General features: G+C 40.6%; 1 protein-coding gene and 1 long non-coding RNA gene across 7 annotated transcripts in view; one reads left to right on the forward strand and one right to left on the reverse strand.

Annotated features, from left to right (window-relative positions):
• TENM3 (teneurin transmembrane protein 3) overlaps positions 1-27,473 on the reverse strand; it is a 2,406,934-nt gene that overhangs the window by 644,437 nt on the left and 1,735,024 nt on the right. The gene's annotated exons all lie outside the window — the stretch shown is intronic.
• Positions 9,161-24,882, forward strand: LOC105875648 (uncharacterized). Its single transcript, XR_012923272.1, has 3 exons — positions 9,161-10,073; positions 12,647-12,717; positions 24,478-24,882. It is a non-coding gene; the product is annotated as an uncharacterized LOC105875648 (long non-coding RNA).

Raw genomic sequence — 27,473 nt, forward strand, 5'->3', positions numbered from 1 at the left:
CAGGGCTGAGGCTGGTCTCACACTCCTGAGCTCAAGCGATTCTCCTGCCTCAGCCTCCCAGAGTGCTAGGATCATAGGCATGAGCCACTGTACCCAGCTCACAGTTTCTTTAGTCATTTATCTGTTGATGGACACTTAGGTTGATTCCATATCTTGGCTATTATGGATAGTGCTGCAGTAAACATGGGAGCACAGATATCTCTCCAACATGCTGATTTCCTTTCTTATGGGTACGTATACCCAGCAGTGGGATGACTGGATCATATGGTAGTTCTATTTTTAGTTTTTTCAGGAATCTCTCCTCTGTTTTCCATGAGGCAGTAGCAATTTACATTCTCACCAACAGTGCACAAGGGTTCCTCTCTCTCCACATCCTCACCAGCACCTGATATTGCCTGTCTTTTGATCACTTTATCTTGAATTCCTTTTGTCTATTTCTTCATTTCTTTTTGATGTTTAAGAAATTCTTCTTTTTCCACCTTCTATTTCTTGTAAGACATATTACCTATTGTGTTTATAAGCTCTGGTGTTCCTTCTTGTTTAGTATTTATTTCTCAAATAATTTTTGCTGTAATTTCTAATTATTTCCTAAAGTCTGTCACCTCAATTCTAAGCTTTTCCGATTCCGATTCATGTTGCTCTTTCATGTATTATATCATTTTCTTAATGTCTTAGGTTGTTTTGATCTTTTTTTTGAGGACACATCTTTCTAGCGTGCACTTTCATTGTCTGTCGGGGTATTATTCTGCTACTTGTTCTCTTCTTTTCTTATCATAACATTGTATGGGATTTGACCTCAATACTTTTCTGTTGTTCATTTCTATGTGAAATTAGTTTTCTGGAACTTTAAGGATGAGGCTGGATTCAGGGTAGCTTTTCTAATTTCACAGAGCTCCCTCTTCTGTTCCTTTTCTGCAGTGTGCGACAGTATGGGGGCTGGCTATCTGAGATTCTCGGCTCCCTTCCCTTCTCACTGTTGGTCTAGACTTTCCTGGGCTTCATCTCTGGTGTCCCCGTCCTGCTCATGTTGATGCCACTGCCAGTTATTCCTGCTCTGTGTGGGGTCTCAGCTGCATTACGACTTCTGTGGGTCCTAGGCTTTTGTAGGTCCCTTCTTTTATTAAGTGTTAAAAATTTATGTTTTACAACTGCCTTCATATAGATCTATTACATATGAAAACATTTTCTTTGACCTAAAAGTACATTTTTCCCCTTATGATTAAAAAAAAAATCGAAACATTCCAGGAGTCTCTAAAAATCCTGTGGGCCCCATGGTGTCCACCGTGCTTGATGATGTCTCAGCCTTGTAGGGACCCTGTCGTAGAAGAATGCCCCAGTGGGTCGTTTTGGGGCATTTCTGGTGGCTAGGCTATTCCAACCCCTTCGTGGCTGTTGTGAGCTCCCTGCACTCACCTGATACCAAATTGTGCAAAACCCTCCCAACTGCAGCTGCTCTTCTCAAATAGGTCCACCTGCTTTCCAGTGAATGAAAGTTGGCCCGTTGGCATGTTGGCTATGTGGGGGCTCATGCTCTCTGGTTCCTCAGATGCCATTCTGTCTCTTCACTCTGCACCCTCCTACACAGATGTGCTCAGCAGGCAGTTCTCTTGGCCACTGGTGGTTTGTCCCCACCTGCTTGTTTTTGGTGTGCACAGGGACATGTTATTATCTAGCTGTGTTGCAAATGTTCTCTGGGGGGGGGGGTTGGTTTTTCTGTCTAGCTGTTCTGTCTCCTTTGACTTAGACTGAAAAACTGTACCGCTGCTGCCATCTTCCTTTCTAAGAGCTTTTTTTTTTTTGAGACAGAGTCTGGCTTTGTTGCCCAGGCTAGAGTGAGTGCCGTGGCGTCAGCCTAGCTCCCAGCAACCTCAAACTCCTGGGCTCAAGCAATCCTGCTGCCTCAGCCTCCCGAGTAGCTGGGACTACAGGCATGCACCACCATGCCTGGCTAATTTTTTCTATATATATTAGTTGGCCAATTAATTTCTTTCTATTTATAGTAGAGACGGGGTCTCGCTCTTGCTCAGGCTGGTTTTGAACTCCTGACCTCGAGCAATCTGCCTTCCTCGGCCTCCCAGAGTGCTAGGATCTAAGAACTTTGAATAAACTTTCAGTCTCAAATAGCTCACGAGAACCTCCTTTCTTGTCCTATAAATCCAAAGTAAGTTCCTATTGACACCAATTATGCCCTCCTTCCTAAAATTCTAACAATGACAGATGGATTTGGAAGTGACTAGCACACTGTAAGATGGTTAAGAGGGAGTAATTAGTTATCCACACATTATTTTCAGAGAGCTTGGCTTCCCTACTCCATAGTCATGTAGCATTAAGAGGTGAGGGGGAGGTGGAGATGAGAGATAATTTTGGAGTTGGGACACTAGCAGGGATCTGGCTTCTGGGTACACAGTGAGCAAGGCGTGGAGATGCCTAGGTAGGCATGGAGGAACAAGACACTTTACATACTTGGATATTGCCCAACATCTTGGATTGGCTCAACCTCAAAGAGTCCTATGTCCTTGGCAAGCCTTTATGTAGATTGAGAAGGTTTCCACTTTAACTTTCTGTTGTAGTGACTTATATTAACAAATATTTTGTATTGACTGAGGATTGCATTTTCAACCCTGGGAGTTGGAATAGGAGTTTCCTAAAACATCAAGAAGGCAGGGAAAGCCTCATGCTATGCAGGTGCCAGTTTATTCTCCATGTTCTTGTGCCTCCTCAAAAATGCAGCTATCTATTTAACTCTACCTACTGCCAGGCCAAGTGACTGATGCACAGCTGTAAACAAGCCATCGCCTGTGTTTTAAAGAACAAAATAGAGTCTGGGCAAGTTATTTCGGGCGTACGAGTGTGCTGCTTATTTATCTATTGCCTCATTGCTTCAAGCCCACCCTCCTACATTTTGCCCCTTGATGCTTGGGCTGGGAGTCTGCAAACTACATTTCCCAGAGTCCCATGCAGCTGGCATCCTGTAAGGTCCTACAAAGGGCAGACAATTGGAAGGTAGGAGGAAGGAAAAATGACTTTTGCTTTTACATCCTGTTAGCAACAGTCCAGGATTAGAAGAGAGACAAGGCTCCCCCTCTCTGGGACACTCAGCACTGGCTGGGACATGTTTCTCGCAGGCCCAGCACCTGCTCTCTACCGGTCAAACCCCGCCACTGCACTTGTTTGCCTCAGAGGGTTGAGCCCAGGTATGCAGGATTCCTCTTTGAGCCCCTAGGTCATCTCTTTCCTTTAGTGCCCCTGGCCTAGGGCTGCAAGGGACTTCCTGCAGTTACCACTACCTGGGCCGCCTCACTCCTGGCGGTTGCATCTGCTTCCTGTGATTACTGATATTCCTGTCACCTCAGCATCCTCTTTGCTCCTTCACCCTTCCAACTCATTCCTGGCAGGACATTTCTTTTCAGTTTAAAATCGCTAGCAATAATAATTTTTGCTTTCCTGACTAGTCATTTGAACTGTTTTGCAAGCTCTACTTGTTTTTCAAGCTCTACTTGTTTTTCAGCTACTTTTCTCCAAATTGGTCTGCCATGATTTCCAGTGAGTACACGTTGGTATGTTGCTCTAACGAGGTGGGGGGTTCCTTTTATTGAGTGGGAATTTTGTTTTTCACATTTCCCCATTCTGATGCTTGGTCAACCTGTAATTGTTTAATGGGAACTTTTACATCTATATATTCAACTACTCAATTTATTATCACAAGGGGAAATAATTTTATAACTCAATATTGTTAAAGCATCTGATATATACAAACCATTATGCCAAGAAAATTAGATTTGAGATAACCATGCTATTTTAGAAGTAGGACAAAGGGATTAGAAGATAAAACCTACAAAGAAAGATCAAATAAATGGCTATTATCTCTCTAAAGAAGACAAAAAGGATGTTTAATACTAGAATTATGAATGATTTTATGGAAGATAATATGTAGCTATTCTACATATCCACCTTGGGATGGCAGATGACTGCATTTTTGGGGTCGAATGTTGAATAGAGGATAACAATGGATTCCTTGTAATGAAGGTTGTTAGCAAAGTGAGCTACCGAGAAATAATGGGAACTCTCATTCTCTGAACACACATACAATGTATGTGTATATATACTGAATATATATATTCATGTATGTGTGTACACACACGTGTGTGTATATATATAAATATGTACAAATAAATAAAATATATGGCTCTTGTCTGCCTGGAGTGAGCTATTGGAGTCCTGCTGCGGGCATGGCATGACCTATTAACCTCTGTATGGCTTTCTCAGGTTTTGGGACTGTACTTCCAAGAATTTATGATCTCCTTAGCTTTATTCATTCCTAGCTCTTGTTTTGTTGGTGAAAAGCACACCCAGTGATCTTTATTCAGTTGGAGGGCTGCTAATTGATTTTTAAAAAATGCATTTTGTCCCTGGTCACTAATTGACTGATGGAACAGCTGCTGGTCTGACAAAAACCAGGCTGAAAAGCAGTTCCCACTATGGGGTGATCTGTTGCCAAACATTATTGCTTTTGTTTATCAATTGCAAAAGCGCACCTTTACATAATCCCAGAGATTGGAGCTGTGTTTTACTTAAAAGTATTTCTTCATGGTCTTTAAAATAATGTCATACCCTGAGCAATAGTTAAGTAAAAGTCACACCCTTAGCAAATTATATAAAGAAGTTAAAGTCTGTTATTATAGAGCAGTTCTCAAGAGTTCAAAAGCATGAGCCTGATTATCAAATAAATAGTTCCAGATACCCAAAATTTTAAAACCTAAAGAGATTTCAGTTGGTTAATATTGAAAATAATTATTTTATTTTTGTTGTAGGCCAGGAATCAGATGGACTGAATCAACATTGTCTTTATGAATATGATAGCATATTAAAAATATTATATTTTACTATGAAGTTATAAACTATGCTTTTCCTCGAAGATACTTACAGGTAATACCATATATTTACATTTGGTAGCATTGGCTAAAATCCTTTAATAATTAGCATTGCACTGATAAATAGAAAAACACAGTAGTGATTTATGAAAAATAGAACCTCATATATAGTGATATCAAATTGAAGGATACAATTAAAAATTAAGGGAATGTTTGTTTATTTTGAATATGAGGGAATAAACTAAAACCAGGACCCTAGCATCCTGAAGTAAATGAATGATCATATATATTTTTTGGTAGCCAAAGGAGTAAGAAATAGAAAAATATTGCCTTCTGCCATGTAAAAGAGAGTCCAGCAGTTTTTGAAAAATCAGTAAATCCTCACTAGGCATTAGCCTTTTGTTAATTATTGTGGCTAGCAGGGAGTACAAGTCAGTGTTAGCATCTTCATTGATTTTTAGTTGATTTTCATTTCGAGTTCCTGTAGCTGTAGCTGTGGAGATTTAGGTTGGGGAACACCCAGAGTAATCTATGAAAGTCTCTTTCTTTCTTTCTTTTTTTTTTTTGAGATAGAATCTCACTGTGTTGCCCAGGCTAGAGTGCTGTGGCATCAGCCCAGCTCACAGCAACCTCAAACTCTTGGGCTTAAGTGATCCTCCTGCCTCAGCCTCCGAGTAGCTGGGACTACAGGCATGTGCCACCAGGCCTGGCTAACTTTTTCTGTATATATCTTTAGTTGTCCGGCTAATTTCTTTCTAATTTTTTTAGTAGAGACGGGGTCTCGCTCTTGCTCAGGCTGGTCTTGAACTCCTGAGCTCAAGCGATCCTCCCGCCTCGGCCTCCCAGAGTGCTAGGATTACGGGCGTGAGCCACCATGCCCGGCCTGAAAGTCTCTTTCTCTTACCTTTTCTCTGCTACCTAGGTAAGCTGAGCCTGGACCGGGAGGCAGGATACCTGAGTTTTGGCAAGACTCATCTCTGCATAGCTAAGTGATGTGAGCTCAACAAAGCCATCCAAAGGCTCTGTGCCTAAGAGTACCTGTTTGTAAATGGTTGTATTAGTCCATTCATGTGGCTATAACAAAATAGCATAGACCAGGTGGCTTTTACACAGCAGAAATGTATTTCTCATAGTTCTAGAGGCTGTGAAGTTTAAAATTAAGACACTAGCATATTTGGGCCCTGGTGAGGACCAGTTTCCTGATTCATAGGTGACAGTCTTCTCACTGCGTCCTCACAGGGTGGAAGGGGTGGGGGAGTTTTTGAGGGTCTCTTTTGTAAGGGTGCTAATCCTGTTCGTGACAGTTCCACCCTCATAAGCTAATCGCCTTCCACAGACTCTACCTCCTAATATGACCTTGGAGGTCAAGTTTTCAACATATGAATACATGTGGGAGGAATGTGAACACTTGGTCCATTGCATTGATTCTCTCTCTCTTTTTTAATGAAAAGACTGTGGCCTTAATTATTTTTAAAGCGGTGAACGCTGTCTATCAAATGCATTAATACAAAGAAGCCCAATATGTTCCTACATCAAATAAATTGAAGTGGGCTTTCTTTGTTGAAGGAGTAGGGAGTAGGCTGAGTGACCTGAACGCTGCCTGTGTCACTCTGTCTGCCTTCCTGCCACTTGGTAGCTCTTGAGTCACCCCAAGAAACCCCAGGGTGACCAGGGATACCCTGTGAAGGCCATGAAATCAGATGATGCACATGCTACCTTCCAACTATATGATATAGTTTTAACTCAAGTTTCTTTTATGATCCGGAACCCCTATGATTATTTTCTACCCATAACAAGAGTCATTTGTAAATACAAGGTTTAAAGTATTCAATGTGTAGCCATTATAGAAAAATTCACTGTATGTTTTGTCTGGACTCACTGGAGTAAAATTATTTTTAGAAATGTATATATACACATATATCTTTAGGTTTGTGTCTTATAAAGTGGGTTGATAGGAAGGTGATAAGATCACCTGCAACAGTTCACAATTTGACAGTGCACTTCAATTTGGTTCCATTCATGAGCGTTTATGGAGCACCTACTGCACAAGCCACTGTGCAAAGCTGTATGGAAAGCTCCCAAGGGTTACAAAAGACTCTGTCCTCAATCTATTTTTGAAGCACTCCCTGTCCGAGATTTTTAACTTTTTAATACATTCTAAGCATAAGAAGTGTAAAGTACCCAGGGAAAAATTGGTTTGAAGCACATAGAATAAATAAATCAATAAATAAATGTCACCAAACAAGTCAAATGTCTCGTGGCCATGTATGGGCAATGCGTACTAAGGGTCAAGTAAAACTGTCCCTGAATGGAGAGCTATTTTGTCCTTCTTGTTTATTAATGTCGATCCATCTATACTAATGGATTTAGCATGAAAGGAAGTAAGGCGGGGGTCGGGAAGTGAGCGTCGCTAAATCTCAGACTTCCATCCTTCATTAATATTAACGCTGTCTTCAACCGGTGCAAGTTGGCACAACACAGCCTAAAAGCTTAAGACAAGAAAAAGAGTTCTGATGCTTTCTTATTGTATGTTCGTTGACATCAAGCACTGGATGGTCTCATTTTACACCATGCGCCTTCATTTTTATCCAGTGAAGAATTTCTCTTCATTATGAGTTGGTCACAGTAATGATTGCGTGTTCCCCGAAAAGTTTATTATTTTAATTTTTAAGCAACTTTTCCATCTATTGACCCGCATTAACCCTGAATGAAAACAAACTTAGCTTGTAGGAATTAATTTATTTTGTAAATCAGCATAAAATGAGCATTTCTTTTCATTAGTACATTTTCACTTATATTCTTTGAATTCAATCACAGGAGTCATATTCCCATAGCCCCCGGGCACCAGACAGCCCACAGATATGGGGACACTCAGAATGGGTTTGAGTGATCAGCTCAAAGGGTCATGTCCATGTCTGTGTCTGGTTGACAATTCTGTTCTGAATCCCTTTGTGAAATCCAAGTTAAAAAAGAAAAGTGTCATTATAGTTCTTCCTTGGATCAAGCTACACTTTGGTAGAACTCAAAATATTCACTTACAATGTTAGAATTATCCTAGAGATAAAGGAGCAAGGCACAGAGAGGTTATAGGACTCGTTCAAAAATACTCAATGAGTAATTGGCCAAGGTGGTAATTTCCAAGGCCTTCTGCCTCTCGGGGTAGTGATCTTTGCATTCTAAAGATGTCTTGTGCATTCCCTAGAGCCACAATCTGTGACGTAAGGACCCATTTTATCTCTTACAGTGCTCAAACCAAAAGCGAAACAAAAGATTAAGCAGGTTTTTGCAACAATAACCTAATTCTTCCTCAGTTTACCCTGCCCTACCCATCCTCCACCCTTCAGTCTTCTTTACTCAAAGGCAAATTCAAACATAGTCGATGCTAGAAATAAAGGAAAAAAAATCAAGAGAAAACACCTTCCTACAAATAGCCCATAAAATGAATTTAAAAGATAAACAAATGAATTATTTCAGATCTCTTTCCACTTCTCTTCCTCAGTCATCGCTCGCCCTCCCATTTTGTCACGCAGAATTACAAGGGCTGCTCCCGAGGGCAGATACGCATGCGTGTTAAGAAGAGACGTGGGCGGTAGTAACTGCTTCTTTTCCTTTTTTTTTTTAAAAAATGTTTAATATGAAGATATTTTTAGAATTTGCAAATGTTAGTCCTTGAGCAGTGGTGTCTTAGCTGTACTCTTGCAATGGGTGGGGGCTTTGAGGGTGTTCTGTCACTCTGTGCAGTGACTGAGGAGACGCCCTGCCTGGGTGCGTGACAGACTGTGCGTGACGCTAGGGCGGGCTTCTCTGGGAGGCCTAAGCCGGTGCCAGACCAATAGCTTGAAGGCAAAAGACATTATACCCAGTTATCAATTTTTATTCAAAGTCCCATTTTTAATAGTCTAATAGTTACATATAAATATTTCCCCCTGGGGAAAAAAACAAACAAAACAAAAACCCTCAAATATTCTAACATTCAGTCCGGACCCTTTTCAAAGGAAGAGCAACTGTTTACATTCTACTTACACTGTCAAAATTTATGCTATTTAGATCACAAAATCCATCTAATAGTAATTTCTCAAAGTTAAAGAGAAAAGTTTGCTAACACTGAGAGTTCAGAAAAGGCTGGTGGATGATTTTTCAAGATTCAATAATTTCTCTTTACTTTTAGGGGACAAAAGAAAGCAAAGCATAAAAAGAGAAATGGTTTTTAATACTGAGTAGAAAAATGCAATATATATGTACAAAATATATGCTTCATTTGAATTAGTATTTACATGTTTTGTAAGCTCCAATAATAAATGTTTTTCATTATTTTAGTAAAATTAAAGAATAGGCATTCAGCTATCTTTAAATTTTCATATTGCTCACGCTAGTTTAGGCATGCCAAATCACTTTGGAATAATAAATTCCTACATGAGTATTGCACAGATACTAAAAGACATTGTAATATTTTCTTTTAAATGTGAATTGAAGAAAAAATATTAATAGATAGTCATTTTATGTTAGCCATTAATAGAATTTACTAATGAGAAACCTGACATGCTATTTCCTATTGCTTTAATATGTTATATATTATAAAATGTTTTTCCACATTATAGGCGTTAATTGCATAATGTTAAAAAAAATCCTTTGCAATTTCTTGTGATTTATGGGCCTGCCATTGATGACTAGGTGTGGGAGAACTTTGGCTTTTGTGGACTTGTGCAGGGAAAGGATGTGTGAAAAGTTGAGGAAACCCAATTAGAGAAAGGCACTGAGAAAAATTTTTAAAAATCTATCCTGCTGAGAGGCAGGCATTTTTTCTGGATGACAAATGTCTGGAGTTCTCAGTTTTACAAAAAAAGAGTGCTCACCCCTGGCCTCTTATCCTTTTGTCATGAAGGTAACCCAAGCTGTGGAAAAAGAGACCATCTGGAAAGAATGCTGCGGTTTCACAGAGCCAACATTTTTCTCTACCTCCCCTTCCTCTTCCTCTCTCTTTATGGCTGGCAAACAGTGTTCAGATGACAGATTTTGGAAAATTGTCTTAGGAGATAGATTCTCAGGCAGTTACAGTGTATTGGTATTTTGGATGTTTCTGTGCATTTTGTCCTACAGTTAAGAAAGCTGATAGGCTTTTTGTGAACCGCTGAGCTTCAAGAAGGCTTTTATCTTCCATTCACTTTTAATTGAGGAATTTATGGGATTTTGCCACCTTGTGAGGTAAGTTAGGCATAAATGCCTTGTGATTTATACATGAAAAATTTTTTCATTGTGTATTGACATAAATCTTATTAGACCACTACATTTCTCAGATATCATGGTCAGCTGGAGAAATCCTTTACCAGTTTTCCTCGTAAATGAAAAATGAAGTGCCTTCTTCATGTTTTTAAGTGTACTAGATATCTACTTAGACTTTATCATGATATCGTTTTATTTGAGTTGATAATGGCATCCTTTCAATTGTTTCAGGTGAACAGATGAGGTTTAATAAAAGGAAACATAAAATTTTTACAGTTTATTTTATTCTAAAAGAGGTACAATGTTTTAGCCAGTTAATGGGAGTGGAAAACCATCTTGAGAAACAAATCTGTAAGTGAACCGTACTGGTTTCAAAAGGCAACTCCTTGACAAGAACCAAATGAACACTATCTCTAAAAATCTAATCTGAAGGCAAAACAGATTTGTTGGTGTGATTATTAAAATAATTGCCACCTTCTGGTGTAAAGTGATGTCAACAGTGAACAATCAAGTAATGCCCTTTGCTTTGGTACAGTCAAGCACTCAAAGCTACCGTGAAATAGGATTGGACGGGACCTTTCATTTCATATGAGAATTAATTCTCTAAATGCAGTGGAGAGGAGGCAGCTTATTTTTTTCCCCCCAGCAAGCAGCTAGAAACAAGTCTGCAGGAGGCCATATTTTCTCTCACTCATTTCTTAGTGTGTACATGTATATGTGGTCCAGTATCATGGCAAACCATTTATTCTTTCAACATAGTTTCATCAGAAAAGAAAAGAAGGGGCAGAATTTTCCCAAAGGTTTTATAGCTTTAAAAAAGTTACACTTTTACATCTAAATTTTTTTTTTCTAACGATTGAATTAAAGGTCACATCTTTTTTTTTTTTTTCAATTGCAACAAAAGATTCCCAGCTGCTTTGGGATTCTCTGTAGGGGAGTTAGGGGAGTGCAGCTCCATTCTGGGTGTACTGGGGGGCTCCTCAGGAAGACTCAGAAACCTCAGTTATGGAGCCTTCTACTCTTCTCAACAAAGTTAGTAGCCATACAGGAGAGAAATGCCACGTTTATTCAATTACCTAGTACCCTGCACTGTGTATTAAAAAAGCATTTTGAAAGTAACAATTCTACAGCTTTGTACCTTGGATTTGAGAATTTACTGACTTTAAATTAATTCAAAGTAGAGAAACGAATATTAATCATGTGACTTTATATGTAAATTTCTATCTTTTGTATCTCACAAAATTATCCTTCATGTAAAATCTGTTAACAATGTCTTTAATTTTTTAAAATTCTGCACATTTGCTACTTTTCGAGTTTCTACAGTTGATGAAACAAATACAAGACTGAAAAAAAAATTAGGTGATCAATAACATATTTCTTCTCCATCAGATTATTTTTTCCATGTACAAAATTCCTGTTTGAGTTTTCAATTATTCAAAATGTCAGAATGATAGATATAAGAGAGCAACCAAATAACTAGGGAAATCTCTGTCTAATAATATTCAATCTAAAGATTCTGAATGATGCTTCATGATGGATTAAACTTTCCCCTGTTCTGCCTCATTAGGGTTCTTGCAATCTGACCCAATCCAAACCTATTACTTAATATATATCTAACAGTAAAATTGCATAAATGTTCACTAGTACAATTGAAGCTAAATGAGCAGTTTCAGATAATTTAATTAAGTTGTAGGTCTTCTAATATAATTCCTTAAGTATGTGAACTTTTAACTTGTGTTAACTCAATTTCCTTATGCTTTCATTTACCATTTGTTGGGGACATTACAGTGATTAGCCAAAGTCCTTCCAGCTCCTAATGTTCTCCATAAATTTTGATTTAAATTGACTGTCACTTTCTCACTATAATAAAGTAGATATTTGACATCTCAAAAAAGAGAACTGGTCTAGTATATTATGTTGTCTAGGAGTGGAACTTTTTTTTTCTATGGCATAGAATCCACATAAAATACACCTTAATAAAGGCTATTAAGAGTAGCTAGAATGAAGTGGGTTGAGTACTACATATTCATAGACATGTCTACATGTTAGCAATTCTTGAAAAACTAGTGTCCTAGGTGACTCTGGTATTCAAAACACACCTTGTTGTGTTCTCATCTAATTGTTGTGTATTTGGCAGCTTCGAGGTGTAGTTTGTTTTGTTGGCATTCAGGAAGCTTCGTCTGTTTTAAGATAAGAAAGTAGCTTCTATCGAGGTTAAAAGCAGGACTTGGCTAAGTAGGCTAAACTCAGATTCATCTCTCATGCTTTCTCAGCTCATATAACTGAAGAGGCAAATCATATAATTGTGCTTTGAAACTTGTCGATGGATATATTTATTTTTGAATACAGCCCTAAAAAAGTTAAACTGTGTTTGCACAAATATATGTCTACCCCAAACTCTCTTTAGTTACGATAAAATGACTCAGTCAATAAGGTTTTGCTAACACCCACTACTGTCCTTGAAGTTATCTAGTCTGTCCAAAAAATGGAGGCCTCAGTTTGGTGCTCAAAGTGAACTAAAAAATACAGGAATGGTAACAGATATTTTTTTCCAGGTTCAGTGCTAGAATTTCTCCACTGGGTGGATCAAGACTCTGCGGGCAGCCAAGCTACTTAACAGTATCAGGTAGGCTGAGAGATAATTGCATGCATGTAAGGGGCAGGAAACGTCCGTCCCTGTGGCTAATGGTTTTCCCTGACGGGTTCCCATAAAACCATTGCTTTTACAACGTGTTTGGCATTTGCCTCCACTACAGACAGCTTTCTTTAAAGCACTTTTTGCCCACAAAATATTACATTCCATTCTAGAACCTTCATGGCACCTATTCAAGAAGAATATTGCTTTAAGTAATCGTAAGATTAACTAATGTTTATTGGGAGCTTACTATAAGCATTTTTTTTCATCTATTCGTTGGCAATCTATTAGAATTGGCAATGACCATGATCCCCATTTTACAAATGGAACAGGCGAGGCACAGTGAAGTCAGTTAAATTACCAAAGGTGACACAACAAGGCAGCCCAACTTTGAATCAAATGTTCTTAGTCATTCATAACATGAGATGGCCTGGTTACAGACAGACCTACTTCACTGACTAGATGATATTTATAGTGACACTTCCATGCATATTGATGAATATCGAAAACTATACTAAGATACATGATTTCTTATACATACATGGGACATTATGGTAAAAAATTTAGACAGTATAGATATCTAAAAAAAGAAAAGAAAAATTATTATTAATTTTACTACCTAGATATCACTTTTAGGATTTTACTTTCCATTCATGTCCTTTTCTATGCCTGTTTTAAAAATAGAAATTTAATTATACTGAGCATGTTCTTTTATAATCTAGTATTTGATTTAACAATTTATCATGAACATCTTCTGATGCCTTGAAATATATTTCTGTAACATCTTTTTTAAAGGCTGTGTAATTGAATATTTTGATTTTGAGAGAAGTCAAGGTTACAACAGTCTACTGCACCAAGTCTAAGCCTGAGCTTCACATCTGGTCTCAGCTGGACCCAGTGCCACGTCCTTAATTCTAGAGAGTTTTAAAATGTGAGAGGTGACCAGTATATTGCACGAACGGATGCAGGGTGTGCACACACACAAAACTCACTATTCAAGCTATTTTTTCCTTCTTCTTCAGTACTTTGGCCTGGTTAAAACAAGTGAATGTTTTATATATAACAATTCTGCAAACGGATGCTCCTAGGTTAAGGGGTACAGTAAGTGGCTAACAAAGAAGAAGCATGAAGCCTTGGGAGGAAGGGGCAGAGGATTCTTGACATTTAGTTGAGGGCCTTGGCCACTCGGAGTTTCTTTGCTTTCCTTGCTGTCTGTGCCTGAGGGTAGAGGGTAAAGTGACATCTTCACTGAGGCCTCGCTGGTCAAATGCAATCAGATTGACTGAAAGCTCTCAGAGAACGAAACAAAATCCTCCTACCTGGGCAGCACACGCTGGCCAGAGAAATGACTGATGAGGAGTCGCTCTGCACTGTTCCTGGACAACGATTTCAACATCTCATTTAAAACTGTAGTGAGTTAAGGGGCTTTTGAATTATGTATTAAACTCAGCTTCCAAATATAGCTTTGGTTGGATATTTCAGCTAAATGTCTCTGAAACACCAGTGTCCACAAATCACAGCTCTGGCTCTCTGCTTCGCTGGTCTGGTTGTCGCTTCGTATGATGTTTTACTCTTTGCTCTGGCGTTCGAACACCCAATATTGAACCTTCAATATCAAACTCAATTTAGAACCTCGGCCTCCTTGTTCTTCATGCTTTGTCTTGATTGTCTTGAGCCATGAAAACCATCAAGATCCCCCGTTTTCCTCAATGTACATGAACTTGTCTGTCATTTTGACGAAAGGACACATTGTTACCCATTGTTCTTGCTCTGTCAAACTTCCTCCAGTGTCAAAACCTGGGTTACATTCTCTCTAATAATCACTGATAGACGTCGTGGTGCTCACTACAATCTTCAGGTTCATCAAGACCAGCAACTCAATTCTGCAGCATTTATTTTTATTATTTTTTGAGACAGGGTCTTGCTCTGTTGCGGGGGGCCAGTGATGTCATCATAGCTCACTGCAACCTCAGACTCCTGGGCTCAAATGATCCTCCTTGAATAGCTGGGACTACAGGTGCGCACCACCATGCCTGGCTAATTTTTCTATTCTTTGTAGAGGCAGAGTCTTGCTCTGGTGCCCAGGCGGGTCTCAAACTCCTGGCCTCAAGCGATCCTCCTGCCTTGGCCTCCCAAAATGCTGGGTTTATAGGCAGGAACCACTGTACCTGGCTAAGACCAGCACTCAAAATACTCCCTGGATACTTAGCTGCTGGAGCTAAGAGTAGGTCTTGGCACCTGAATCTCTTTATAAACAACTCTATCCTTCTCCCAGCACAACCTTCCCATTCCTTCCCCCCACCTCCAATACCCATTCTTCCATTAATTTTTACAACTTGGTTGACATCAACCAAGTCCTGTTAAAATTGTCTCCTAAATAGTTATACAATCTATTCCTCTCTCTCCATTTCCTCTGCTACCCAGCCCCAGCCCCAGCCATAGTCCTCTAGTACTTGGACATCTGCAATAGCATAACAGCTGGCCCCTCACATCCACACAGTTCCTCCTCACATTAATTAGTTTTCCACAGCAACAAAAGGTATCATTTTAAACAATGTAAATGTAGTCATGGTAACAATCATTATGTGGCCTATGAGTAGGATACCCATATATCCAGTTTTCTGGAACTATACCAGTTTTTGCTTGGGGTAATGGTTAATAATGCCTCATTCACTCTCAAGAGTGCCCTGCTTTAGAGAATAAGTTATAGGGTCATATTACCTATGAGGCCATACCTCAACGAGCCCCTGTCTCCCTGGGTGGCTGGATCTTTCTGTGCTAGAGCCACACTGCCCTTGCAGTTCCTGGGATGTGGCAGGTTCCCTCCCACCTGGGATCTTTGTCTGCACTGTTCCCTCTTTCCAGAATGTTATTCAACACCTTTTTCCCTTCTACCTAATTTTCACTCACTCTTCAGTTCCCTCTGGAAAACAAGTTCCATGAAGGCAAGAACTTCTGTCTGTTTAGATAACTACTGTATTCTGAGTGTTTAGAATGACACCTGGCAAATAATAGGTATTGAATAAATATTGGCTAAATAAATGAATCTTGGCTCAAGCATTACTTCCTCTGTGACACCCTTCCTGCCCTTCCTTCCTATCCCTACCTCAGGATTCGTTTGCTTTCTTTATGAAATGTTGTTATAAAACCATGCCCTTTCATTCAGAGCTTCTACCTCAGTTTATGATCATACAATCATTAGTTCGCTAGACTTTGACTTCGACACGAGTAGGAGCCATTTCCATTTTGCTTATTTTTGTGTCTGCTTCACATACCATGTTGATCTAAAGACATGTATTACATGAATAAATAAATTAATACTATGACAATAGCACTGTATCACTGTATCAGGCATTTTAGCAATCCTGAGAAAAATTAGATATGGCTTTACTCTCTAGAAGCTTAAAATTAGTCTGAGGGGGAGAAAAACCAAAAATACACAAGTAGGTGGCAGTACAAGATGATAGATCGACTTGTCGGATTTTAGAACAAAGGTCCCTAGAAATTACATAGATCAGGCCTAATTCATCACAGCCGCATTAAGTGACTATTGCACAATGATAGTGACAGTCATATGAGGTTATGTGGATAACAAGTACTTACAGATGCTCAGAAGTTGAAAAATAGTGCTGTGTCCTTGAGTTTCACAGAAAGATTATAAAAGTAGTAAATTTGAATTGAGCTTTGAAGGATTCATTCTCTAACCGACATTTATTAACTATTTATTATATAATAGAAAGAATAAGACACTGTACTTGCCTAAGTAGATTTGGGTCTGGCAAACTATACCTGTCAGGCCAGATCCGACCACCTGTTTTTATACAAAAAGTTTTATGGGAACTCAGCCATGCCCACGTGCTTACAGCGTGTCTACGGCTGCTTCGGCACTGCAGGAGCAGAGCCGGGTGGTTGCAACAGAGATCGCCGGGGCAGGCAAAGCCAAAAATATTTACAGTTTGGCTCTTTACCAGAAAGGTTTGCTAACTCCCAAGTTAAACTCTCAGGGTTGAATTGGAGAGACAGCCATAAAACTCCAAAAATGATATGAGATATGGGTTGCAAAGAGACAAGCTTCATGGAAGAGTAGCAGCAGAGGAAGTGCTTAATGATGCGGGCAACACAGCCCAGAAGAAAGGACATGTGAGTGATGTCTGGGGCGGTCAGAGAGCCACGAGGAGTCTGATGATAAAGAAGGGAAAGGAGGGCACACCACCGAGAACTAACGCGAGAACGCAGGGATGAACCAGTCTCCTTTGAGGGGAAATGCACAGAACTTGCAGTTCAGACCACAGCTTCCGAACCACCGGGTGGAACTACAGGGTGAAACTTTGTTGTTGAGGCTAGAGAGACCAGAGAGCCCAGAGAGCAGGGCCAGAACATTTGAAATTCACCAAATAGTCCATGGGGAGATCTCGACAGCTCTCGTCCAAGGCAATGCTATGGAAAAAGGGAACACATTAGACTCTTGAGTCCGAGGACCTGGAATGGGAGAAAACGTGGGGGAGCACAGGGCAGTCCGTGGAAGAGAACAGAAGAAGTTGGAGATGTGAGAGCAAATGAAGGCCACAAAAAGGTCTCCCTTTGTCCACACAGTGTTTGAACATTTTCAAAACTCAACTGTCCACATTTATAAAAATGATGTTTTACATAAAAATCAAGATTTCTGCTACTTCTTACAAACTCAGAGTCTCTGGCCACACGGGACCTGCATTCTTGCACGAGGACAACAGGTTGGAGCTGAGCCTCGCTGTGTGGAATTGGCCAGAGCAGGTCCCATTCTGGCCGTCCTCAATCACGTGGCGTAACCCCCGGGGACACTGGAATTTGTGGCCTATTATGCCATAATCTGGACGGAAAGTTCGAAAGTCTTTAATTGGATTGGAGCCAACGCGTTCACCTTTCTTTCCCTGCCCTGAACTTTCACCCACTGACTGTTCTTTTCGAAGCTCTCCAAAGATCCACCTCCTTCGTTTCTAAACACTGGGGATTTTTGTGGTGTAGACTCTTAATTAGAGTACGATAGATCTTGTAGGTGGACATCTGCCTTGAGGACATGACCTCTGATTTAATTCTATTGTGGCATCTCTCTTTCTCCTTTCTCCCTCATTAATTTCTCGCAGACCACATCTCATCTGCAAACCAAACATCCCAGCCCCTCATCCCACCGCCTCCTCGTCTCCTAATACTGCAGTTTCCATCTATCTTTCTTGCTTACACAACAACAGCTTTTGTTTGTGCTTTTCCGTCGAGTTTTATTTTTAATTCTTCCTCAAACAAAAACTGTTTCTCCCAAGAAAGTTTTTTTAGAGGGTAGCTTGGGTTTCATTCCCAAGGCGATTCTTTAAATTTCTTCATAGAGATGTCTATTTTCCCTTTGCCTGGCTGTTAAAAATAGGCTGCAATGCATTTCAACATAAATTTTCTTATTTAATATAACTCTCGAGATGTGATTCAAAGAGGGATAAAGGCTGTAAAATGGCAGCTAATCTGTTGCCTGTCCTGCTGGGCTGGGGCACTTCCCCACTGCCCCTGCTAGGGACACCGAGCTTATTGTTGACGCACTCACCGCCCCATAAACAGGGAGCAGACCCCACAAAGGATTCTGCTGAGCAAGCGTTACAGACACACATCTGTGTATAAACCTGGTTGTGATCTGGTTACATGTGTTTTATGTTTCGAGGAAAATGATTTGGCCCTTGAAATGCAGTTTAGGCCTGAATTCTGTGTCGAAAGCAGGCTTATAATAGAGCTGGGTCTCCGCCAGGAGACTTAATAACTAGTTTTTTATTGTTTTATAAAAATGCATATTATAACATTTCTGAGCTATTGAGAGTACCACAAAATTTAGGGGACAATCTTACCCTAATTGGGAAAGGCCAGCCACAAACCTAATTCCACGACCTTCATTTCTTCCTGCCTTGTCTGCAAAGGGAAGGGGTTAAAATAGAAGACCCCAGGGTGCTTTTGTGCCAGCTCCGTGAACGGAGGGATGGTTGGTGGAGCTGGGCTTGTCCGTAGGGAATCTAGGTTTTCATGATGCCTGAGCCAAATTGCTGGACCAAGAAGCTGCTGAAAGCCCCAATTTCTCCCTGGGGTAAGGATTGAGATGGCGCAAGACTGAGTAGTTATGCAGAGAGCCCGTGTGATGAAGTGGAAAAAAGCATCAGCTTTGACTTCAGACAGACGACGGTCCCTGGCTAAACTCTTCAACCTCATGGCTGTTTCCTCCACTTCTCTGTCTTTTGGTTTCCTCTCCTGCTGCATGAGGCTGATACCTATATTGTATGAGTCTGCTTGAACTGCCACTGCCATCCATCGCAAAGTACCACAGGCTGGGTGGCTTAAACAACAGAAATTTATTTTCTCACAGCTCTGGAGGCTGGAAGTCCAAGCTCAAGGCTCCATCAGAATTGGTTTCCGGGGAGGCCTCTTTCCTCTGCTTGCAGATGGATTCCTTCCTGCAGTGACTCAGTGGCCTTTCCCTGGTGCTTGCAGAGAGAGAGAGAGGTCTTTGATCTCTCTTCCTCTTTTCATGAGGTCACCAATTTCCTCTGGATTAGGGCCCCACCCTTATGACCTTAATTATCTCCTTAAAGGCCCTATGTCCAAATACAGTCATGTTTGCGGTTAGGGCTTCAACATATGATTTTTGAGGAGATACAATTCAGTCCACAGCACCTATTTTAGAAGGTTGATGTAAGATGAGACTGAGGAACATGAGATGACATATGCAAAGCACCTCACCAAGTTCCCGGGCCACTGCGGAACCCCATGCAGGCCACGTAGACCACCCAAAGAATGTGTCACCTTAAGAAAAAGTTCAAGCCTGCATTTAAGACAAGAAAAAGATCAAGCAGCAATTGAAGTTTACTATGAAAGATGTCTGAGGGTGTCTACGGTAGCAGTGCATATTTTCACAAATATTGTTTCAAAACTTTTATTGTCAATAATTAGAAATGTATTTGGTTTCCAGACTTAATGTTTCTAGGTCAAGCAAAATTGGCTGGGTAGAGAGTTGCCACCCAGAGCCCGCCACTGTGCAGCAGGCATCACTGCAGTCTATTCCTGGTCCTGTCCATGCCAGCGCCGCCCAGCAGATGTCAACCCCACGGCCAAGCGTCAGCTCAGCTGAGGCCTGTGTCTTGATTTCATGAACAGTGTCTATGCTGTTGTTTCTCAGGGGAAATAATAGAGCTAGGATCTACATGGTTGATCGTTGAAAAGTATTCCTGATAATACTCCATAGTTAAAAAGTACCCCAAGACAGCTAAGCAGTAAGGATTATCTTCTTGCAAAGAGAGGCACAAAGACAACTAAGTAGCCAGAAACGGCCTCGAGGTATGTATAGATAATCAGACATTGATAGCATTATCTGTAATTTTTACTGAAACAAAACTCTTATTAGATAAGAAAATTTCTCTGTAATGTGTTGACACTGCCTCAAACATTATTATTATTATTATTATTTGGCTTCTAGGTAATTTTTAAAAATCTTCTGATTTGGGATGCCAAGGTGGGAAGATTGCTTGAGCCTAGGAGTTCAGGACCAGCCTGGGCAACATAGTGAGACACCGTTTCTTAAAAAAATTAACAGGGCATGATGGCATGTGCCTGTCTGTAGTCCCAGCTACTCAGAAGGCTGAGGCAGGAGGATCTCTTGGGCCCAGGAGTTTGAGGCTACAGTGAGCTGTGATCTACAGTGAGCTGTGATCTACAGCCCAACTACAGCTTGGGCAGCGGAGTGAGAACCTGTCTCTAAAATAACCAACCAAACAAAAAGCCAAACTTACTTTTGAATATGATGTTAGGTTTCTGTAACCATAAAAATCACATTTTAAAAGCCCTGAAGTATAATAATTGGCAAAAAAAAAAAGGGGGGGGGAAGAGAAATGATTAAGAACAAATACCAAGTGTGTCAATATCAATGATTAAGAAGACATATCACAATTTAAGTCTAAAATAATGGGAATGGGAGAAAAGATCTAGGCACATTTTGAATCTGTAAGAAATATGTCTGATTAGGCAGGACCCTGGAGGTAGCTGAGCAGGTATTAGAATAATTATAATTGTTCACATGTGTACACGCCCTGACTCATTCCTGAGATAACCCAGAAGCTCCATCTTCCAGTGCAGGTTTTTTAGTACCAAGCAATGTGTCAGGCACAGGACAAAAGGATAACAGGTTTGGAAAATAAAACAGCTGTCTATATTAATATACTAATATCTAAATATTCTTTGAATAGTTTGCTTTTCCAGAATTTATTTGTGTACAGTTTCCCTCTTGGGAAAAAGGGATCAATGTTTTGCCTGATTGAAGCCTCAGTAGCAGGAGACGGCTCTGAAAGTGGGTCCTTCGGTTTCTGGGCTTGCCATCAAGGGGACAGCCAGAGGACTGGCTGGAATGGACACAAAAGGAGATCGGACATTTCAAGTCCTTGAAAGAGGAAGAGAGCAAAACCATGGCAACAGATGCCGTGGATGGAGCATGGCCCCGAAGGCACCAGGAGCAGATTCAGGGGGTGATAAACAGGCATAGTGGAAAGGAACCCAAGTCATAGAAGGAGGGTATGTCGTGGGGTATTTGTACCTTTGTCCATGGCTAGCTACGATCTAAACCTTCTATTTCCAAGGTATTAGCTGAGACTGTGGAACTATGCCAAAATATTTAAAAAAGGTGCTTTGTGAATGCATAAAACATTTAGGATCAAGGGGGGAAATGCACATGGGTATAACTGATGACATATTGGCCCTGCCCACAGCTATAGCTTGCCTTCCACTCAGAAATTCACTTGCACAGGATTCCTTGCAGTCCTGTGATATAAATATATTTGGGCCATGCCATGTCTCTGTATCTCCACACAGTCTGCAGCCTCTGCCTACAGACTTTCTTAGCTTCCTTCTTGCCTTTGCAAACTCTTAGGTCAAGTATGACTTCCGGGAAGCTTTCCCCGACACTCCAGTCTGACATCAGTGACCCTACAGGAGCTGTGTTATTACCATGCCTTGCATGACAATGCTCTGTTTCTCTGGCTGGCTTTACCTTGAAGAAGAGGAGACAGAAACTCTTCCTTTCATCTGTAGCCCTAGTGTTTGCAATAGAGAGAGCTAGAAGGCTTTTCAAGATTTCTGAGAGAGGAAGAACTATCATGACCCAATGCTTTGATCTTGTGTGTGTGTGTGTATGCATCTATGTATGTATTTTCCTGAGGGAGGTCCAAGGTTTTGGTAACAAGAAGAAACAACTAAAATTTACCTGGTGTATAAAACACCTGAAAAATTTTGAGTATAAAGGATTTGCACACTAGACTAAATCTGGTAAGGGGTAAATAAGGAAATATGGGATGTATATACAAGTTGAGCAGCCCAACAAAGAGGCATCAGTGATAGAGGGCAGAAGGGCCGGCAGGATTCCTAGAAATTTGGTTCTAATCATGTCCTTCCTGCTCATTTCCTCCAATTACAGAAGTAAGATAAGGCCTGAGGAAGAGGGTATTGAAAATGTTGAACTCATTTTACGACGTTATGGTACAAAACAATGCAATATAACATCAAAATACTCCTCTATACCATGCAATGCTGATATTTTAATGCCAGAAATGTAAAAGGAATATTCAGCTGCCTGTGTAACAAATTAAACTTTTCCTGCCTCGTTTATTATTCTCTTTTTTCAAAGTTACCTCTGCAAATTCTTTAAATTCAGTTTTTACTTTGCCTATTACTGGGTCTATTACTGACATGGAACAAGTTGGTTTCCTTTATCACCTTTAACCTCACTCATGAAGCTTTTTTCTCCTTCATGACGCTTTTATTCCTTCTTGCACTGAATTATAAGTTGAAAAGATTTTCTAAGAATCTATTTTATTGCATTTTGCTAGGCTTTTTTTCTTGTCATATTCTTTTAATTTTTAAAATCCATTTTCTATGTGGAGCTTTGTATAAAATCTAACAACTATTAATTTGCATCAATTTACATTTATTTCAATATACTATAAATGTTCATTTTTAATATTTGGACTCATAGATAGTATACTTCATCAAGTTTTAATTTAAATCATTAATACATTTATTTACTTTTTACTACCAGATTCTTCATGTTTAGAGATTACTCAAATATTTTGTAGGATTCATTAAATGCACCACCAGAAATGTTTTTATTTACAGCATCTTTGTGTATATGTGTGGGTAAGCCTTAATTTTAATACCAAAATATCTTAGAAAAACTTACAATAAAAGGGAAAGTAAGGTTCATATTCTTATTTAAAAGTTAATTAAATGTTATTTTAAGAATATAACACTGGAAGCTGTTTTCATCAAGCAGGGACAAATATTACATTTCTTGATTTTTTTTCATATTTCAGTTGCATTTAGACAGTTTAATTGCTATAATGAAAATCTTTCCTTAATTTTCATCCTAGGGACCAAAAGATGTTTATTGCTTAGTAGAAGTTATATAGGTATTTTAAAAAGTGTGATTATAATGAAACCACATGGCGGTAGCATTTGTTTTTTTAACCTCAAAAGAGAGAGATGCTGTAGGCTCATTATTTGCAAGAATGGGAAGCTTCTTGCAAACTCCCCAATGCCATCCTCAAAAGCATGATTGTGCAACCCTTGTACAAATGGGTGAACAGAAATACAGATGTTTTTGGCTACCTCATTCTCCCGGCTTCAAATCCATTAGAGAGGCACTTTATTCTAGCAGCAGAGGATTTGGTGGAACGACCATAGGTTTTGGGGTTAGAGGTAATGTTCAAATCATCACTCTGCTATCCATCAATTCCAGAATTATTGGAATTCCCTAAGCCTCAACTTCTGTGTAAATTGGGGCTAGCAGCACTGCCCAACTCAAGAGATTGCTTCATGCATGGTCTGCCCAGCATGGTGTGTGAGGTAAGATATGCTCCGGACACTGCTAGTTCACTTTCCTGACAGATGGCACAGTCCACTAATGCCATGTAAATGATTACAGCTAAAATCAGGATCAGGTGACTGCATAGAGAAAAATGACCTTAAAGAAAATCCTAGATAAAGAAATCAGGCTGACAGTTAATGGCAACACAAACTTTTTCAACATAATTAAAACCTGTTTAAAAGTAAGTAGATTAAAATCATCCTATACTGCAGAGACCAGGAATGGTGAGTCCTTAGGCAGAGCAAGGCAGTCCCTCCACATAGCAGGGACCTTGGAGAAATCTCCAGCACTCCAACAACGGAGAGGCAGCCCCTTCTCAGGGGGCAGAAACTAGGCTTCTTCAGGTAACTTGGAGAGCTCTGAAAAGCCCACTTGGGATTTCCTCTCTCCTTCCCAACTCCTAGGATTTAATAGAGACAGGAAGATTATTTTTTAATTATCGCTTTGGGTTGTATCTCCCAAAGCCTTGGTCACGCACATTATGAGTTGATGATCATGCCGAACTGGCTTTTTATTTTGGCCTCAAATTCACACTAAATATGTGCAATAAGGACTTTGCAGCCTTCACTGAGATGCGCTGAATCCTGAGTGGGGGGCGGGGAGAAACTAGTTTCTGGCCGTGAATAAGCTGCTGAAGTTTGGTGCCGCTGAGCACTATCAGGCGCGCTCACGAACACGCCACTCGTCTGAGATGTGATCCTGCCACAGATGCGCATCTACCGTCTGCAGTCGCGTTTCGGCATCACTCCCCGATGGACAGATAAGGTATGATCACTCAAAGTTCCTGAAAGGAACGCCGCGGGCTCTCGCCACTGAAGTCTCACTTTCCCTCTCTCCAGGTCCGAAGGGCTGCAGAGGAGGAGCGAGGATGGCAGGCAGAGAAAGACAGACAGGAACGACACCTGGACCCATCGGACACAAGGAGGCTTCCGGAGCAGAGATGCCACGGCCGGTCCCAGCAGAGCCGTGGCCAGCGGAAGGGGATGTCAAGTGCCACTGAAAAGCATGGCCGGTCTCTGCTAATGTGTCCCCTGTATTCAAGCTTATATTTTGACTATACTCCCGAATTTAACAGGAGCAAAAATAAATAAGTAAACACAATTTAAAAGAGCCCTAGACACTGAGTCAGTACCTTTCCAGTGTCTATTCTTTTTTTTTTTTTTTTTTTGAGACAGAGTCTCACTTTGTTGCCTAGGCTAGAGTGAGTGCCGTGGCATCAGCCTAGCTCACAGCAACCTCAAACTCCTGGGCTCAAGCAATCCTCCTGCCTCAGCCTCCCGAGTAGCTGGGACTACAGGCATGCACCACCATGCCCGGCTACTTTTTTTTTCTACATATATTAGTTGGCCAATTAATTTCTTTCTATTTATAGTAGAGACAGGGTCTTGTTCTTGCTCAGGCTGGTTTCGAACTCCTGACCTCGAGCAATCCGCCCACCTCGGCCTCCCATAGAGCTAGGATTACAGGCGTGAGCCACCTCGCCCGGCCATCCAGTGTCTATTCTTAAGTTTGCTACCTCAAGGACTTGATTAAAGACACACATCTAAGCTGTTGTGCAACCCAGACTGGGATCCAAATCTCCTTACTGTTGTTGTCATTGCTGTAGTTTTCACTAGTTACTATTTATAGACTGCTTATGGTTTTCTTTGCAGTATGCTAAGTACTTTATACACTTGAAAACATATGAGTTGACTTGAATAGACATTTCTCCAAAGAAGATATACAAATGGTCGAGGGCACAGGAAAAGATGCTTAACATCATAGTTCCTGGGGAAATGCAAATGAAAACCACAATGAGAAATCACTTTGCGTTCACTAGGATGGTCGTAGTAGGGTGAGAATATGGAGAAATTGGAACGCTTGTGCATTGCTGGTGGGAATGTAAAATGATGTAGCTGCTGTGAAAAACAGTTTAGCTCTTTCTGGAAAAAGTTAACCATATGACCCAGTAATTCTACTCCTAGGGATATGTCCCCAAAATCGAAAACAGGTACTCCAACAAATGCTTGCACACAAACGTTCATAGCAGCACTACTAACAGTAGCCAAAAGCATATCCCTGGAACTGCAGGACTCCCCAACAGAGCTGAAGGCTGTCCTCCCTGTGCGTGAATTAGCCAGTAATAAATATAATTTGGTAACAGTCAGACAAAAAGGCTAAGATGTGTCCTGCCTCATCCTCCTCTGGGCCATAGAATCTTCCTGCCAGTATTTGGTTTCAGAGGGACATCGCATGCGTGTGATAAAGGGAGAGACCCGAGAAGGAAACTGCAGGGGACTCCGGAACAAACACGTGCGAGGAGCCCAGCTACAGCTTAGCTTTCCCCATCTACCTTCATCTGCAAACATGTGTTTTCAAAAAAGACACACCATCTCGGCTCTGTTTTTGCTTTCTGCAGTGACTTTTACACAGATAACATAAAGAAAGCCTTTAGTGAGTAGATGGATTGTTGCAGGGGGTTAGTTATAACAAACCGATAAAGCACCATTTGCTTTTCCAAACACTCCGGCTCCATCCCCATTTCTACACCTATGTCAGACCCGCTTCGCTTGGTGTCTAGTCGGCCACAATTCCCTCCCTTCCCCAGTCTCTCCTTATGGTAAGCAATCGCACCCTGCCATAGTCACTAGGGTTTCTAAGCACCACTTTCCTAGGATCTCTTCTCTGTTTAAAAATTTTGCGTGGCTCCCAATGGTTACTCAATAAAGGTGACAAGGTCAAATTTCTTAGTCTAGCTTTTAGGGCTTGTCCATAACATTTTAGACTCATTTCTATCACTTCTCTAGAGGGAGTCAAATTGGATCTTTGTTTACTTTAAAAAAAATAATATTAGTTAATGCAAATCACTTTATACACCTTACTCATTTAAATTTTACAATACTCAATAAGAAAGGCATTATACAGATGAGGAGGCTGGGGCTAGTGAGGGTAAATAACACATGCAAACTGGTGGTCAGAGGGAGGAATTGAACCCAGGCCATTTGGTGTTCAAGCGCATACTTTTAGGTATTGGTTTTGATTTTGCCTTTTCCTTTCCTACTTTTCTAGCTTCTATTCCTGCATGCTACCCCTAATGCCAACTCCAAGCGTGGCTTCTGTCACTCTCTTCTGCTTTTCTCTAACCAATATCCCTGACCTCCTGGGCTGGAAGAGCCTTCTCTTCATTCGAACTCACACAGGAGAGCAAATGTTTCTGTCTGTTGCTGGCACTTCTCTTTCTGTAGCTGTGACCATCACACCACTGATTGGATGATAGCACTAAGCAGGGCAGTGCCCATGTCTTGTACTTGCATCTCTGACCTGACCTTTTATTTGAGACAGAGTCTCACTTTGTCGCCCCAGCTAGAGTACAGTGAAGTCATCACAGCTCACAGCAACCTCAAACTCCTGGCCTCAAGGAGCCTCCTGCCTCACCCTCTTGAGTAGCTGGGACTACAGGGGCATGTCCCATGACATCCTGCAAATTATTCTATTTTTAGTAGAGATGGGATCTTGCTCTTGCTCAGGCTGGTCTTGAACTCCTGATCTCAAGCAACCTTCTTACCTTGACCTCCCAGAGTGCTAGGATTACAGGCATGAGCCACCATGCCCGGCCACATCTCTGACCTTATCTAGCAAAATATCTGGTTCACAAGTGGTATTTAATAATTATTTGTTCAATAATTCTTACAGATTACCTACCAGGGAAATAATTTTGTTATATAGTTTTTTTGGTTAAAGTTCTTCATTAAGATTGGATTTTATCTCTTCGGTCTTATACTGTGATTTTTTTGATGTTTGGGAAGCACTTAAATAAATAGGTTGAACATCAGGAAAATATTCCTAATTTTAATAT

The sequence above is a fragment of the Microcebus murinus genome, chromosome 15 (assembly GCF_040939455.1).
Source record: "Microcebus murinus isolate Inina chromosome 15, M.murinus_Inina_mat1.0, whole genome shotgun sequence".
Lineage (NCBI taxonomy): Eukaryota > Metazoa > Chordata > Mammalia > Primates > Cheirogaleidae > Microcebus > Microcebus murinus.